The following is a 15,276-nucleotide window of genomic DNA, read 5'->3' as shown; positions in this document are numbered from 1 at the left end:
AGCAGCTTATTTAATGTCCGGTGCTGGAGAGGAGGCAGCTATGTGAAATCATAACTCATGACCACGTCGGTAGAGTCACAGAGGAGCAGTTATATCCCTGCTTAGACATACCTTTGGAAATGTGATTTAGAGTTATTAGTTAATGCGTATCATGGGATGTGCCAAACTGTGCTATGAATGTGCAGCACGGTGAGTCAAGTGGGGTTAAAAGTAGAAATATCACATGAAGCTGGGTGTCGGAAGGAGTTAGGGGAAGTCCAACTCATTCCCCTCGTCTCCTTTTTCTCTTCCCCTCCCTCGCTCATCTCCTCCTCCCTTTTTTTTTTTTTTTCTCTTTCAGCATCCACAGCTTGGAGTTACAGCCTGGCAAAATATTTTCAAAGGAGTCGGATGTAAGTTTTTATGCGCTCAGCAGTCTGGTGTAGGCATTGCATGTGCGTGTGTTATGCTGTACAGTTCCCACCTGTGAGCCCAGGAACGCTTTGTTGTCCAAGTCTCTATAATGTGCCTTTTCCGAACGGGCTGCACAGGGGTGAAGTCATTACATGCTGCTGGTGGTCATTGTGTGAAGTCAGGCCCTGAGAGGAAATATCATCACCTCGGTCTCTCACACACACATTTCACTTTGAAACCTTTGAAGAAATGCCTGTGCGAGCCCTGCGGAGGAAAGTCTCACATCTTTATGACCTTTGAAGATTACAGTCAAGAGGTTTTGGTTGGTCAGCTGTGTGTGTGTGTGTGTGTGTGTGTGTGTGTGTGTGTGTGTGTGTGTGTGTGTGAAAGAATAGTTGCAGGATAAACACAGGAGGGGAGATAAAGCTTCAGGGTGTAAGGGAAACCACTTACTCAGCAGTCTTCCCAACTTCAATCCCACACTCTCATCCTGACCCTCCGTTGTGAGTGATGGCCAGGAAGGAGCATTAGGCATGGACCGACAGGCGCTTATTACTGTGTATATAATAAACACACGCACACATACGAAGACACACACTCACACAGAGACACAGGGATTCGCAGGTCTGGATAATGGGAAAGATAACAATCCTCTGGTCCAGAGTGAGAAAACAGACTTTTCTCTCTGCTCAGTTGCATAATGGCACTCAATAACCCGACGTCTCAAGAACGTCCAGTCCGCTCCAGAAAGGCAGCAGCACCAGGACTCATAAAAACATCTCTTGGGTATGATGTGGCGCTTCAGAAATATTTTTTCCTCTCCTCTCTTCAGTCCCCTCACAAAGCTCCTTTTTTTTTGTATCACTTCATCAGTGTGATCCTTACATTCCTGGTGTTTTGCCCCCACCTCACCACAACAATCCACACATTATTGAGCCATTAGCCGCTGACCTCTGGCTTTATGGGCAGCCTGGACATCTGATAGGCCAGCTTAGAGGATGAGAGCGGAGAGGAAGCACAGTAGGAGCTTTGTGAGATGAAACAAAAGCCGCGTCCAATTAAAAATCAGTTGAGAGGCTTTGCTGCCGTCCCTCCCTAAGGGGCTCTGGAGGTGTGCCAAATCAGTGCCATCCTGTGCTAACAGACAGCCTGTTTGACTCTCCAGGGAGTAATTTAGGGGTTTGATTTGAGCCACTTGATTTGTTTGGTGTCTTTGACGCACATGACTCTTTTCTCTTCTCGCCAGCTATGAAATCGAGTCCCTTAATTTGTCATTAGAAGTGTCGACTGACAATAAAATGCCTGTTTGCTGATATGAGCTTCAGAACTAGTCTGAAGAAAACTTCACCTCCTGACAGCCTCCGATGGGTGAAAGGGCGTTCAGGTCAGAGGTGAAATGTGATGAGGTCACAACCTGTGCTATGGGAACTGCAGAAGTCCAGAGGCTGAAGGACTTCCTGTTTGCTTGTGAGTCTGTCTGAAAAGATGGGAGAAACATGAATTTCTTTATTTCTTATGTTCCATTTCACCTCCTGACAGGAATTGGATCAACCAATGAGCTTCACACTCAGGTCTGCATTAGTGTTATTGAGGTATGTATGCATCAGCTCCTCTGCGACCCTCCCACCTCTGTGCAGATCTGTAGTAATGTTGATGTGTATCTTCAGAGAGCCCTCACTCGAGCCTAAAAGCTGCAAGAGGGCCCAAAGCAATGAGTCAAAAATGGATCCACTGCAGCATAAAAAAGAAATTCAACCTACACTCCCATTTCTAACAGCCAATGAGTCCATAAATCTACATGATTTGGTTATAAATGGGTCTTGTGTTTTTCCTCAGACTAAGACCTTCAATACATTGTCTGTGGGGATGTGGGTTAAAGTGACTTTGTGCCTCATGAAGTGGCCCTCCGCTGCAGCTCTGTGTTTCTGCAGGAGCACACTTGCAGCCCTCGCTTGGACACTTGAGAATGAAGTTTTCCAGAACTGATGGGAATTTCGACCACATTCCTGCATAAGTGCGTCCTGCCGCTCTGTTTACCTGTTCTGTATAAAATCGATCAAAGTTATTTTTCTTACCGTACAACAAGGAAACACTGATTGGATTGTATTTGCATGTGTGTGTGGGTTCACGTGTTTGTGTATGTGTGCGGTACGCCGCTGTCATCGCGTCAGGGGGAGTTGTATGCTTCTCTCTTGCTTTGTCAGCATCTACTTCCCACTGGAGGGAATACAAGTGAGAAGCTGTCGAGGTGCTGATTCAGAATAGCTCAGGTCGATCGGCACAGTCATGATTTCTCACTCTACGCATTGATGTTTCTCATTATAATCTCACAGGATTGAGGCTCGTCAAAGGACGGTTAATGGCATTAGTTATGGTGACACATTTCCTTTGAAGGAGCTCAGAGGTCAGGATTAGTGGTTGGTTGTGCTAAATACTCACAGTGCTAAATGCATTAACGCAACCGGTTCCAGTGCTTGTTAAAATAAACTGCATATACACAGCGCTGCAAAAGCTACAACTTGTACTTTAGAGCTGATTTAGCTGCAGCACTGAGGACCGCTGACAGTGAGCAGAACACCATGCAGTCATCACATGCTAACTGAACATATAGTAAGCAAGCATTTGAGTCCCCCTGCTTTGATTCGGTTTATACGTTCTGTGTTTTTGTGTTGGGAAATTGAGGGACACATTTGTTTTTGTAGCCTGAGTCAGAGGGAAAAAAGGATAACCAAACACAAAACCTCAGTGAGGAAGTCTTCGGATGCAAATGAGACATTCCAGTGTAGGTTGTTTAATTGCACACTCTCATTTCACTGCACTGCCGTTGCCAAATGTCCTGAGATGTTTGGCAACAGCAATGATGGATTTCCCTGACCAACAGCCGGTGCTGCTGCTCCACGACTGTGTTTAGAGAGCAGAGTCATTGTGAAACTGGGAAATATTCTGAACATAGTGTCACAAAACATTACAAGTGCTGAAAAAACACACTGATCTATATCAGACGATAGACGGCCTGATTTCATTTCTGCTCTCTCTTACTCTTACTCTTGTGCCTGAAAGCAAGCCCTGGTTTGAACTCCATGAGGGCCAAACGGGGCTTTTCTGGGATGAAGTTTCATGTTTGTGTTTGTAATTCTGCTGTGTGTCTCGTCCCACATCAAAAATATGCATTGCAGCCATTAGGAACGCTCCAGCCATTACCACTTACACAGCTTTGTCACTGGAAGAGTTGGTCCCTGGAGCCACAATGGGTCATACGCAGAGGACAAATTTCTCCACGGTGACTAGATGCCTGTAGCCCACATTGTTAAATATGCATGCATGTGCAGTTGTCTGCATGCATTGCTTTCCTCTTGGTCAGTCTCACCTAACATGAACCTCTCTGATTGAAATCAGTCACAGATTCCGCAGAAAATGAACAGAAATGATCTTTAAACAGCTTAAGTGCTTTTCAGATGTGCCTGTATATTGTTCTTATTTGTCAAACGTTTATTGCACATCATATGGACCCAGAAACCTTCTAAAATATGTTGCTATTCCTTAATTTACTTCATTCATTGATGCCAGATGCCAGATCTGAAAGGTTTAAGCAATTAACTAGTTAAGTGATTTAACTTCTCACTGGCCAAATGAAGCCACGGACCATTTAAATATTCAAAGCTCAGCATGATGCTGATGTAGCCATGCCAGACACATAATGTTAACATGGATGGCATCAATACAAAATACAATATAAAAACTTACTGGTGCCCCATACCAAGACTAATGGGCTGAATTAGCGTTTAACTGCCCTCTATATATTTATGAGGCTTCTGTGAGGATGCAAACAGCTTCCTGCAATCATTTTCAGCAGACACCGCTCACACACCAGCATTCCACTCCTGCTGCTTCCTGCACTCATTGACAGGTGCACACACACACACACACACACACACACACACACACACACACACATGCACACACACACGCTTGACCAATACAGCAATCTCAGCTGTTGCAGACAGGCCTAAAGCAGTGGCGTGCTACTCAACACAGTCTGCAGGCGAGCAGATTCAGGAAGGCATTCTAGTCCTCCAAGTCACTCTTGGATCGCTCTCCTCGGGGATCTTTATGCAGCTCAGCGACCAAACCGCATTCTGACCCTGGTGGAAGTGGGTCATCAATAATCGCAAATCCCCCGTCACTGAGGGGAATCCAGGGTCCATGCATGCGTAATGAAGAGCGTCAGACACACCCATTTCCCTCATCTGGTCCCTTTGTGTTAGGAGTGTAATGGCAACAATGTGTGGCTGAATGAGAGGAGGGGTGCTGGACTCGGGGTGAGACCCAGATGAACTGTCTTGACTCCTCTGTGAGTCACCCACATGAAAAACCAGACCACAACTGTTTTGTATTGACGCATTATTTAAGTATCTTTGTTGCGCACATCACAAACATATATCAGCAGATCGGTGGCTGCTGGTATTCAGAGCCTGATTTCAAAATCCTGTGGCTGGTGTGATATTGCATCCAGGTGGACTGATTCTGACAGCAGTAAGCAGAGACAGACGAGTGCCAGGCATGCACACCTTCTCCTCTGAGTGCTGGGCCCATGTTCAATCACGCAGGCAATGCTTTGATCCCGGGGCACAGTCCCTATAAATGATAGTGACAACGACTCGTCCAAATCCTGCCAGCCCTTGGCTTTGGCAGGTACAAGTGGCAACTACAGTATGATATCACTACACACCTGTCTCTCTGCTCATTGACTGAAAGAGGATAATGCCTGCTGCAATGTGGTTGGCAGCTGAAGCGCCAAACTTGGTAGCGTCTATTTTTATGGGAGGAGAGACTGAGGATATGCAGAGGAAAACTGAGATGTTTGGTTATTTAGAATCAGAGGTAGAGAATGTAGGACAGCAGACATGCTGGTGTATGTCCTGTCCCTCTATGTCACGGTATAACTCTGTTCATACAGGTACCCTATGTGGCTATTTCGTACAGGGGGGTCCATATGTATAAAATGAACACATTTGTGATGCATATTTTGATTAATTAGGAGAATATGTCCACTCAAAATCCCTTTCTTAAAATGTGGGTTAGCTAATATTGCATCAGTGGTATTTTGACTGGGTTGATTTGTACTGAGATGAGCACCTGGACACTCCAAGGGTTGGTTATCTACATTTCTTTTTGGTAAATGGGGAGAGTAAAGTGAGTCAAGGTTTGTGTAAATGCAACATTCATCCTCAGCAGCCAGCCAGTCCAGCATATAGCTCACTCCTATCCTTAAGCTAAATTCAGTTTGGCAATTAGGAGCCCTTATTAAACAGCATTTCCCCACTGGAGCGCTTTTACAAGCACAAATACGAGTACCATATGTAAAGAAATGTGCTTTACCACAAAGTTTTACCACAAAAACATGAAAAGGTGAGAAGTCCATGACCCAGTTTTCCGCAACCAGGCGGGGAAGGACAAAGAAGCCAAAGACCAGATTAAAGCCAAGAGAAAGTCCTGCCTAAATTCCTCCGGCATGAAATGGTCCAAGTTTGACTCCAGCATGTGGATCAATTTCAATTCAGGCATCACAGATGTCATTATGTCTGTGATGTGCATCTGAAACGAGCTCATCCATTCATCAATCTATTATTTAATACCCATGCACTTATTCTGGTCAGGAGCTGGAGCCAGCCCCAGCATGCATTGGGTGACAAGCCGAGCACAGACAGTTCTGAGTGAAGTTTGCACATTCTGCCCGTGTCTGCGTAGGTTTCCTCCGTGTGCTCCTTTCTCCTTCCACATGCAGGCTAAGTGAACTGGAAACTCTAAAATTTCATGTAGGTGTGAATCTTAGCGTGAATCAAACCCTCTACAGCTAAATCTGAAAGGTTAAACCAGGTCAATTGCGGCTGCTTTTCAGAGAACTTGAAACCCTGATCTAATTTTCAAACATTAGTGACACAAGTTTGTCAGCGATGTGGCCTTGGTGACTGTGGTTCCAGTAAGTGTTTTGAAACCACCTGCTGCTGCCAGATATCCTACCTCCAGAGACAGCTGTGTGAATGTGCGTGCTTGTGTTCGCCTTTGTCCATCCATGTTGGCGTGAATGCATGTGCACTTTGTCTATGTGTGTGTGTGTGTGTGTGTGTGTGTGTGTCAGAGCATCCAGCTCATGCATTCCTCTTGGATCGAGTCAGTGCTTTGGAGGAGACCCTGCTGCCTGGGCTATTGAGTGTGTCAGGACTGCAAGGGGAAACAAGAGAGGAAAGAGAGAGTGAGTGAGGCTGGCTTTCAGAAGAACACTTGGTATTACGCCACACACACACACACACAAAAGTAAAGCACCCCTGCTGAAACTTTGCTGGATCCTAAAGGCAATTTCCTCCTGTGGTTCATCCAGGAATCACTTCATAACTCAGGGACTTCAATTGTTTGCCTATGACACATGTACAGGTGTACACCCCCACCAAGGACCCCCAGTCCTGAACCCTGAGGAAGCCACTTGGAAACTTCTTTCAGATTCTGGTTCTCCAACCAGCGTTAGTCCTCCTGTCATCCAGAAAGCCTCTGCCTGGGAGGCCTGATCACACAGGGGCTCAGAGGTGGATAAAGGAGCTGGGTCATTGCGATTGCACTGTGTTTGTGTGGTAAACCACAACACTGGCCTCCACATGCGTTCATAATGAAAGATTCAGCTGGTTATGCGGCATTTTGTACGTCAGAGCCACCATTCACCGCTGTTATTATTTTCAGCTGACCTAGAAAAAAGACATCCATCTTGAGGAAAGCCCAGCTGGTTTAATCCAATCAGTGCTGCCATGGAAAGCAAATATTGGAGTACATTTTATAAGGTAAACTTGAAATTTGTCAGTAACAAAGTATCAAAGTTGAGATATATAGAAAATATCTAAACTAAATAAAAATCAGAACTGTAATAAACTGTATAATAATGAACTGTTAAATAAGGAAGTATGTGGGTATGAATTTCTGGACAACCTTTTGGACAAGCTAAAAACTCACCTCATGTTTAAAATATTGTGGTGAACGTGTTAGCATGTTGCTTATTTATGTATCCAGCAGAGACAGAGCAACATCTGGAGTCATTAATTTGACCATCTGGTGAATGTAAAACCAATATTTACTCTTTTATCTGTTTTCGTTCTCAACCAACTTCCCAGAAATTAATGGTTCCACTATGTTCACAACGCAGTCTCTGAGTCTGTCTCCTGGTTGGTGCTGGATAGGCAGCATATGGAGGGTTATTCATAACTTTATCAATTCCTGCTAAAAACAATGCCATGAGAGCCGTGAGAGACAACCAAAACAATAACGCTGCGATCAAATGGCAGCGCCCAGGGCTGAAAAATGACGGCAACACGAAAGTGCAAGTCTTCAAATGGCCACTTGGGACCCCAACAGTGAGTCAGTCCCCATAGACCCCCATATTAAAATGCACGACTGTAAAACTCGTGTTTACAGCTCACTATGACAAATGCGCAGGAGGTGAATTTTCACTTGTTTAAATTATATCAAGGCTTAAAGTTATGCATAATTATGGGCATGGTTGTTTTGAGTGACAGCTAGCTGCTAGGTTTAAGCAACCAGGCATCATGCGGCCTACGTCAGTTCCACCCACGCTCCACCTCTTTGCCCAGTCAGAGTTACTGAGCTTCACAATGGCTCTTCAGAAACCTGTGGGTGATGTTACAGAGACTACGTCCATGTTTTATACAGTCTGTGGTTGTGAACGATGCTATAAAGCTCTAGAGCTGAGGCGAACTGTAGATTTGGGTAATTAATTATCTGTAGGTGCATTACTATGTGTGACACATAGTAATCATGTGATCCATGATTAATATAAAAATGCTGCTTCAAAATAACCGATCATTAATGACTAATTAATTACATATGCATTTATATCTCATTTATTCATACTTTAAAAGTCATTAAGTAACATTAAATCAATCAATACAACCCGAGAGCAGTCTGGCTTTGATGGAAGCTTCTGATCCTGCTCTCTCACCCTTGAGTGTGTCGTGGTTTTTACGCTGCTGTAGCCTGTTCCTGAACTCGGCATTAGCATAATGTTGGACACTCTCAGCATATCTGAAAAGTCAACAGCGATTTTTCAACACAAACTGAACTTGTGAACTCTTGTCATCCTAAGTTTGCTCCACAGAATTTTCTCTCCCTCTCTACCTCTCATCACACGCACACACACACATATCCTGGCTTCCTACCTGGCGGCCGGCTCTCTAACATCAAACCGAATGGTCTAACCACAGCACAGAAACAAATCTCCTCCCAGGAGTGTTGGTCTTTGATCTCCATGTTGTCGCAGCTCTCAGGGAACATACACAGACAGACAGAACCCAGAACAGGATTCTGCTTCATGTTTTTACAGCCCTGCAAGGGAGACGCGAGTCTTACAACATCAGTTCTGCATAATTCTGCCATAAAGTATACGAGCATTTCACTCTATGAATAACATCAAAATGGATTACAAATCATCACATAAAACCTACGAAACTGCACGTAACAGCTCTAAGTCATATCATTTTACAATATTATTTCAGCCAGTGTTCGGGCCTATCACATCTATCTGCTTTAATCCTATTTATTGGTAAATTGAAGCTGTAAATCAGTGGATAATTGGCACACGATCTTTTTATTTTACCCTTATGGAGGAACCATATGACCTTTGACCACAAAGCAGAGCCGAATGGAGGAAGATAAATGGTGTCAAATTATATATTCTGAATGCTTTAAGTGTAGCTTAATGGGTCTAGGCCTGAGGTTCCTATGATGTACATTACATCACCTAATTAATGTGAGCTAAACTACGCTGCATGCTTGCTAATGTGACAGCTTGACGACTGTTTTCATGCGTGAGAGCCAAGCGGCGCTGGGTGTGTCGGGTGGAGGAGCTCCAGCTGAAGCCATGTCTAGGATAAAGAGACCCTCACTGCAGCAAGTTATACAATGTCATGAAAGCCGCAGTGGTGCTAATGTTACTCATATTGCAGAGCTGGTCAAGTGTATAGTTTCATTTGAAAATGAAATAAAAGGCATGAGGATCCAAACCCAATAAAGAGCAGGAATCGTGACAGTCACATGGAGGATTTCCACTCCGGATGATTTACGCCACAAAAATGTTTTATAGAGCTCAAAACAACTTCCATTTGGATGGAAAGCAGACTCCTGCTTCTTGGGAGTGAATTACCTACTGCCCCCCGCCACCCCCCTCCATATCCTTTTACCCCCTAAAACTCTTTTTTCTTCTGCTCCACGTCCTTTGACTTCCATTTCCCCCCTCTTTTCCCTCTCTGAACCCCAATGTTCTCTAAAGATTGCCACCATATGTTTCAGAGAAGGATCCCACAACATGTCTGGCTCCAGGGTCTCTAGCTGGGATGCATGCTGGGCCTCTATGGGCTCAGTCACCTTGGCAACTCCCACTTCGCGGTACTTTACCTTTACATCAACATGGCACCAAGCCGACATTGTCTGGGGATCTCTGCTTTTTGTCTCTTCACCTCATCCATCCACTCCCATCTATTCTTTGCTACGTGAACCCTCCTGCTTCCATCTCTACATTGCTCCCTCACGGCCTTCACAAAAGAAAAACTCCAATTTGAGTGCAAGTGTTTCTCATTTTCAAGTGTTGACCTTACATCAAGTTAATTGTACATGCTGGTTTGCTGACAGTAAGAGGAGGGAAAACAATCCTGCGATAGGCTCGAGTTACAGTAAATACATTTGTTCCAAGTTCAGCTGGAACAGGAGATAGAGTCGTGTCCGGGGGCCAGACAGCACGCTGGCTGAAAGTGGGCTGGGCTTCGTTTGTTGGCCCTCTTCTCCACACCACATTTACACCTGGTATTAAAATGGGATCAGTATCCAGATAAGTTATCTGGATCCTAAACGATCTGATCTTGCCTTTGTGTTTACACCTGGTGTTTTTAATGTCTTCCCGTTGTCCTCATTGACACCAGATCTCTGTCCTGCAGAGCAAAACCTGCCTGTGAGTAACTTGAGGCGATGGCAAATTAGCTGTAGGCAAGGCCTCAATGTGGCAGGTGTAAGAACAACATAGATGCTATTACTGTACCACCTGTTTCTACTTTTCCTCTGTCAAGGAAGGTCATTTTTCACATTCGATTCTACATTGTACTGCCTTTAACTTTTCACCTAAAGTGCTTAGTGGTGTTTTTTCCTTATCCGGATGACGTGTCCGGATATAGATCGCATTTTAATACCAGCTGTAAATAAAGTCCGAGTGACTTACCGGAGTCAATGCATGGTCATTAAGGAAAAATATGTTCTACGTTAACATATTTTTTGGTTGAGAAACAATGTACAGTATGTGGTTTGCAGCAGGATTTGTTTTTCTTTGCAGAATGAACGTCAACTACTGGAAGTATTGAATGACGTGATGTAATCCAACATGGGATGAACATCACCATGGTATGACGCAGAGCCAAAATTCACCCGTTCGTTCAGTGATACAGGTGGTCCGGAGCTTTAGAGATGTTAAAAAAGTATGAGTGTTGTGTGCAATATTGGCATGTCTAAAATAGATCCTTCAAACTCACACAGGACGTGTCCAGCAGAGGAAAGAGGTATTTGATAACAACCAGCATGGCGAGTGATAAATGGAGAGCAGCGCTGCCAAAAAGATAAGAAACAAACGTCAGATGTACGAGGGGGTACATTTCATAAGAACGATAATTCATCAACCATCCAAGAGGTCTTTTTACACCCCCTGCAGTCTCGCCCGCTCCCCCTCCCTCCTCAACCCCTGCAGAGAGGACCACACCACAGCAAATTTACCAGCATACAAAGCAGAGGCATCATTTATTCTTTTATTTTCAGCAGCTCCTCCTGAAGTGAATGATTGCATGTCCATTAAGCAATACCAGACGGAGCCGTGTGATTGATAAATGGTGAACTGTGAATCACGCAGGATGAATCAATGATAAATGCGAGGGTTGCGCCGCTTCGCTACTTTATGCATCGTGTACTTTTTGGCAAGAAAGTGTTGCTATAAAGTTATTTGCACGTTTCCAAATGTGTGTGAGTGCGCGTGTCAGCGAGTGTGTTTTGTGTCAGTTCCTGGTTTGAATTAAAGACTTCCCGACACAATTGAAACAGTATATAGCTCGCAGCCAAAAGTGTGTAACACGTCCCTGCTCTTGATTTGAACAACACACACATGTGCATGCGGCCATGGTACATTGGTTTTACATTTTGCAGCTGATTGTAGTTACCTCTTGTTAGTGTGCCCAAAAAGAACAAAGACAGAAAACTGAACTAGAGCACCTCATTTAAAAGCAGATTCAATCTATTCATTCAATGTTACTTCTAATAAGTCAACTCAGACTTTTTCCATTTTCCTGCTCCAAACATTATTTGCCAAATAAATAAAGTTGTGAAATTGAGCGTCATTTGCACCAAGTGGTTCGTCCCCAATCCAATCACTCTCGTCTTTCTTTGAGATCACTCACATATTACGTTAGTGGAGACTGTGGTAATGTTCTTTCCACATTAAACTGCAAACTCGTGGTGGATAGTGGATAGAGAAAAGATAAACTAAGAGCTAATAAGACAAAGAGATAAAGGAGAATTTGCAGTATTAATGCAGAAAAGGGAAAATGAGTAACCATGTTAAACCGAATGGAGCTGTTTTTGGCTTCTGGCTGTCTTAGCTACTCTAGTCTGAACAGACACTGATCACTGGTGATTACTGTGTGCACACTGTAAAGATAATGCTGCATGTCTTCATGATGGCAGCCTCTGCTGTGACTTTAAAGGGCTGAAGAACTGTAGATTGTGCACATTATGACTTGAATCAGGATTTGTAGTCATGTTTTAGCAGCATGGCTCCATGGAGGGCAGTATCGGCCTGTCTGTCGGTCAGTCCACCACTTTGGTTCAGACGAAAGTAACTCAACAACTTTTGGATGAGTTGCCATGAAAAATGGTAACTTATATCCATGTTGCACTGAAGATCAAGCCTAATAACTTTGGCGATCACCAGACTTTTAATCTAGCGCCACCATGAGGTTGACGTGTGATTTTCAGTGAAATGTCTCGATGAATGTTGGATGGATTGCTATGAAATTTGATACCGACATTCATGGTCCCCTCAGGATGAACTGTAACACCTTTGAGGATCCCCTGACTTTTCATATGGCGCCACCATCAGGTCATAAAATTTAAATGTGTCCAATACTTTGTTCATGACCAAATACCTCCAGTTGACGTTCTCATCAGCCTCACCTTTACTTTGTCTTTAGTGCTACATGAGTAGTTACTAAAGAATGAGTGAGAAATGACCTGACCTAACTCTGATTCAAGGACTATGAAGTAGAGTAACAGACTGGAACACGCAATATGAAAAACCATTAGGTAACGATTAGCCTACAAGTGTCTGTGAATCAGAATACCGACTGCTTGCTTCATGAGTCATTCCTGATTAAGTATGAATCAGCCACTGAGCAGCACAAACTGGTAACGACTCGTTCCTGCTTTAACCCATTAAATACTTTTTTATATACTGATTTAAACAAATCTGCTACTTGGACAGTGTTCAATTAACATCATTTATTTAAATTTTAAGTGTTATTCTGTCATTATTCTGGCCTTTTGCTCCAAGCATTTAATTTGATCACCAAATCAGTGATTGTGAGAACTTTATCTTCCTAAAACCTGATTTCCACCAAAATACCAACAACTTTCTTTACATTGCCTGATTTGAATGAACCTCCTGTCACCTGTGCGCTCTGCACCAAAATACCACACAGTCCAACAAAGCCAATTTTAAAGTCAGGAAAATACCACTCTGTCAGGGTGCTTCTTAAGCCGGGTGTTGCATCGCCACAACAATAGAACCTCAAGTCCTGTCTAATATCCTAAAACTGTTCTAGAATTACTTTCCAAACATGATGATTAATAAATGGCCAGGAGATATTTAACAGTTTACACACTTGGAAAAGCAAGATTGTAATTTAAAGTCGAAGAAATAATATAATCAACACAATCACACTGTAGTGTTATCTTAAAGTTATTGCTTCTTTATAAGATATATGCATAAACTAGACAGAGGAACACCACTCTGTACATCGGCGTATTATCTGTAAAGGCTTTAACATATTTTCATGGTGGTGTCATGCAGAAAAATGCTTCCTTGTCCTGTTGACTCACTGTGTCGTAGCTTTAGCATTCCCAGCTGCTGCCATACGTTTTATAATCAACTGAGGCGAGACATTTTCACATGGTGTTCACTTGTCTCATAGAGGGTGGAACAATCTAAGTTGTTGTTCTGTGTATAGCCACTAAAAATGTAAGTGTGGTGAACAACAGACACTCTCTGCTGGAGGGGGAGGTGAAGTTGGTTGTGTTTGAGCTGTGTATTATCTGTGGTGACAGCCTGGTTAAGATTTTACAGCTATAAAAGAGAAATATTACAAGTGCTCTCGCCCCTCTCTCCCTTTGGACTTTTCCGGGAGCTCTCTTTCAGGAGGTCCAGGTTGACTAATCAAATTCACCATACAGATTTACAGGACATGCCGCTGTGAGGAAAAATATGCGGACTTCTCGTCTGCGATGCATTCATCACAAGGTGTCCAGGTCGTGCATGCCTGACGCTGTGTGAATAATCTCTACAAGCTGTTTGCGGGATGAGGGGATAGCCGTGCAGCATGCATATCTGCTGCCATTTTGTCAAACTGCACATCATTAGCAGCTCCGCTTCGCATCATTAACTTTAATCAACCGTTCACACACAAGCCACTTCACTCCCCTCTCTGTCACTTGCACGCTATCACTTTAAACCCGTCCATTGGCGCTGTCTGCTATCAGCTGTGTGTCTTGGTGCTCACCACGACGAGGCCTCCATAAACCTGAGAGATTAGACGGGCGGTTATGACGGGCAGCCATCATCACCTCTGTTTATTTAAGCTCCGTCCTCCTCCAAGAAACCCTCTCTGTCCTCCTTTCACCTCTCTTCTTCTCTCCCAGGACTCGATCTTTGACTCCTTTAGGGAGGTCTGCGTTTCTAGGAAAACCCCTCTGGACCCAGCAAAAAGACACCACAAAAACAGAAAGCAGAACAGCACATGTACACACACACACACAGATAAGCAGCACACATGTGTTGAAGCATGCCAGTCGTCCCAGAGGATTTGGGATGTTTTGGCTGAACAAACACAAGCTTGTTTATACTGAGGTGGCGGTCAGCAGCTTTCAGAGATTCAAAGAATTTTTTTTTTTTTTGCTGTAAAAATGATTTTGCAGGAAGACAAACATGAGTGCTAAATCACAGAGGACTCTAATCACCCACCAAGGTGAATTCATTCTTCTTCTTGAAGTGTCCTTGTCAACGCTGTCCAAATGACCGAACACCATTTGCAGATTTGCGCAACTCATGGATGGAGACCCTGACACGGAGATTGATCCAGCCATGTCAGGTGCTCTCCAAATGGCCTCTGCTCTGTTACCCAAAAACTCAAGCAGCCTCTCTGATCCAGAACCCAGCAAGGCCAGAGAGGCAGCGAAAACAACCAGCATCTGCGCTGGGAACGATCCACAGCACAGAGAGCGAGGAGAGAACGATCTGGGACATCTGCAAAGGACATTCCACAGAAAATTTCAACAAACAATTGAGAGGGGAGCGATGCAAGTGATTTGTGGCCGCGCAGGAATCCTGTAGAACAATAGAAAAGTCAACACCATTAAGATAAGTACATAATGCACTTCCGTACTATACACACACACACCCACTCGCAAACATTTGCATAAATATTGCATATATACGCTGACACACTGATATCAAGCAGCAGTAAATCAGCTGGATTGTGGTTTGAATAGTCTGAGTCACTGTGGTTGGAGCCGGAGAGATAC

The sequence above is a fragment of the Chaetodon auriga genome, chromosome 3 (assembly GCF_051107435.1).
Source record: "Chaetodon auriga isolate fChaAug3 chromosome 3, fChaAug3.hap1, whole genome shotgun sequence".
Classification (NCBI taxonomy): domain Eukaryota; kingdom Metazoa; phylum Chordata; class Actinopteri; order Chaetodontiformes; family Chaetodontidae; genus Chaetodon; species Chaetodon auriga.
The sequence above is the reverse complement of the archived record's forward strand: the minus strand, read 5'-3'. Positions refer to the sequence as shown.